Here is a 3,844-nt window from a genome sequence, read left to right on the forward strand (position 1 = left end):
TGTTGTTGAGGTGTTGGAGTTTTCTATAAATTTTAGGGATAAGTCCATTGTCAGATATGTTATTAATTATCAACAAGTATAAATTTGTTGCTGTCATTTTGTTATATGCTTTTTCATGATGTTATTTCTTTGTTCCATAAATTATCTGTGCTGAGCTTGTTTTGTTTATGAATCACGTTAACACTTCCTTCATTGCTATAGTTTTAGTATTTGCTAAATATTTGTGCTGATCCTGTTTTTAATTTTGATGTGAGCTGAAATGGACTGGTTTGGGCAATTGTGAATCAGATAACCATGGGAGCTCTGGTAGCATAGTGCCTAAGGTACTTGACTGCTAACCAGAAGGCTGGTGGTTTAAACCCACCAGCCACTCCTTGGAATCCTACTTCCATAGTGATACTGGCTCCGAAACCCATGGAGGGGTCGCTATGAGTCGGGGCCGACTCAATGGCAAATAACAACAACAACATGCTATATATTTTATTAGTACAGTTAATAACAATAATAATAATTAACAGTAATATTTTCCACCATAGGAAGCTAGAAGTTAATAAACTTTGGTAAAGTTACATAAACATAAGTAATGGAGTCACAGAATTCAATTACATGACATCTACCTTAGCCTTTACCCAGTTTGAAACTTTGCTTGCCATTTGAAAAGATTTTATTTGAAAGACAAAGCTGCTAGTGACATTTAGTGCTTGACATCTCAATATGAATGTGGATGTGTGCTTTATCCTCACAGCAGGGTGTATTAATGGCGTGGGGACAGAGATGTGTCCTCATGAAAACTCACTGCCATCCATGAGACTTGACTCATAGTAAGTCCCATTGGGTTTCTGAGTTGCTAAATCTTTATGGAAGTAGATTGTCCCATCTTCCTTAAGCAGAGTGGCTGGAGGGTTTGAACAGCCAACCTTATGTTTAGAGTTAAGTGCCTTAGGCACTGCACCACCAGAGCAGCACTTAGTCATTAGAATGGGAGGTGGACCTTAGGACATAGGACCTAGGAGGAGGGGAGAAGGGCTGTGAGAACAAAATCTGACAACCTACTCTGGGATTAATTAGCCCCACGGTCTGGTGTATTCCTGTACTAATTGTGCTAAATAGCTCATTGAGGCATTTTTTTTTTATGGTTGTGTGGAGAGGATTGTAGTCCTTGGCCTCTAGAGACTGAAATGTAGTTCTAAGAATTTGTGAATTTTTATGAAATCCCTATAAATATCTGATGGAAGAAGAAGAAGTGCTTAATTTGTGTGCTTCCAGAAATGTTTTGAGGGTATTAGAGTTGACTTTAGAGAAATTTTTATCATAGTGGGGACATCTATATATATACAGAGAGAGAGAGAGAGAGAGAGAGAGAGAGAGATGGAGGGAGACAGAGAGAGAGAGGGAAGAAATTTTTAAGAGTACAAAAAAGAAACTTTAAAATTTTCCCCTGCCAAAATTACAGATCCCTTTGTAGAGTCTAATTCAGCCTTTCTAGGAAGTGTTGGCTATCTGAGAGGCATATTTTCTTCCCATAGCTCCTGCAACAGAAAGCCAGTGTAGACCTATCTGAAGTACAGTTTGCATACTGTCATCCACTGCGCATGATTAATATTCAAATTGAATCAAAGTTGAGAAATAGAAAACTACTGCATGTCATCTCTTTGTCTACAAGAAAAAAAGGTAAGCTCAAGCCTGATCGACACATTTCCTTTCTCTTGCCTCCCGTCTCAGGGCTGCTTCTGTATGTTCTTCCAGCACTGCTCTGTATTTAGGGCAGTTGTTATCACTTAGTTCTGTCTCCCAACAAACGTGGAGTTCCTGGACGTGATGGGAAGATCCTGAATTTCTGGGCCTCTCAGCTTTCTCTGGGTTCTGCTTGGTGCAGCCCAGGCTCTACGGCCAATTCTGATTGGAACTGAGGGGGTGAAACAAACTATGCTCTGGCACCAAGGCCAATATGACACAGTATCTTGTAAAGAGACTTTATTTCTAAGGTTTAAGTTCAAGAACAGCCACTCCTCGGAAGGAAGGTTGGGCAATCCTACTTCCATAGTGATACTGCCTCGGAAACCCAAGGAGGGGTCGCTATGAGTCGGGGCCGACTCGACGGCACATAACAACAACAACAAGTTCAAGAAAAGTATGGGATGCCCAAGTGAAGTAGAAATGTTGAGTATTCATAACCCATGTTATGGCCAAAAACTACACCCTAATCTGGAGTTGAACAAAATGGGACATTTCAGATGAAGAAGAGAGTTCTTTAATAAAGCCCTGGGAAAAACTTACTAATCTCCAACATGGTTCTTTGCTCACCCTTGCTGGCTCTGTGGATTTTTCCCATCATCCCACCTCAATGCTTTCTCTTTTACTTTCTCTTAGCAGCAATCACTTATTCTCTCCCCTTTGGTCTGACTCTTTCCATTATCTCTTACCCATTAAGTCTTCCTCACTACTGTTTTCAAGTATATGTGTAAAATGCTGATCTCTTTGTGTGACCCACCCTGGAGTTCCCTGCCATGAATATGCCCATGGCTTTCTTTTTCACTGGTTATTGTTTCTGGGGTTTAAGTTGGCTCTACCTGGGTGGCTGGAGCATGATGTTTTCCATGGCAACATGGGCTGAAGTATTAGAAAGTGAATGCCAGGGAGGACAAAGACTTTGCTTTTGGTCCTGTTTCATCTCTGAACTTCTCTCTTCTAAACTCGGTCTCCTAGCTTAACCAAAAGTGCATAAAACAGAACAATATCAACTTATATTGCTGCTATTCTATATTTTGACTCATTTTTCTCTTTTATGTTTGTTAAAGATGTTTAGAACTGTCAATTCAAGCTTCTGGTCATCAGAAGAAAACTGTTGCCATCTCAGTGTTGATATTACTGCAGCCACGCAGCAAAAGAACTTAATATTTTAATACAATGGTTTACTATAAGGAGGCAAAAAATGTGAATTGATATTTTTGAAAATATCTTTCTTTCTGAAACCTAGAATTGATGATTATAATGAAAATAACCTTTTTAAAATATGAGTACAGTGTTCTTGCACCTAACAATTTTATTAAATATTATATAAGTTAATCTTCATAGCAACCTTAAAAAGCATATTATTTTATAATTTCTGTTTTGAAGAAGAAAATAAACAGATATCAAGGAGCTTGTTAAATATCACATCTTTGATGCACTCTGGGTTTGAATCTAGATAATGTAGCTTCAGACTTTATGTACTGATCACTGTGCTAACATCACTCTCCATTCTAAGTTTTGAATGTTTGTATCTGATAGAACATGATTTGGAAGCTGCCACTCTCCTATTAAAGTTATAGCTAACTTTTTACATAAGTTTGAATTCTTCATCACCCTACCTATCCTTGAGGAATTTGTACTCTTCTCTCTGCCAACCATATCTAGTCTTCTAGTGTGTATCACATAATGCTTTATGTTGCTAGTGATATTCTCATTATGATTTTAGAAGAATCCTGGGGAATTCAGGATAAAGAAGGATATATGTGAGTGAAATCAGTACTTAGGATATACGAAGGTTAGAAATTATGTACAGGTCAAATTTATACCTACAGAAATTCACTATTCTACCATAAATTGGGTAAAGGGATAAATTCAAGAGAAAGATGAGGAGTTGTTTTCTTCCATTATTTTAACCTAAATCATTAGTAAGTATTGAATTGTATCCCCTCAAAATGTGTCGTAAATCCTGAAGTCCATGCCTGTGGTGAAATCCTATATTGGAATGAGTGGTCTTTGTTATGTTAATAAGACAGCTTTATTATGCTGTATAACTTCTTTATATATAATATATGATATATATACATACATACATATTATTTATATATTTATACAC

Source organism: Orycteropus afer, unplaced genomic scaffold (assembly GCF_000298275.1).
Source record: "Orycteropus afer afer isolate SDZICR_OR568_19922 unplaced genomic scaffold, OryAfe1.0 scaffold00666, whole genome shotgun sequence".
NCBI classification, from domain to species: domain Eukaryota; kingdom Metazoa; phylum Chordata; class Mammalia; order Tubulidentata; family Orycteropodidae; genus Orycteropus; species Orycteropus afer.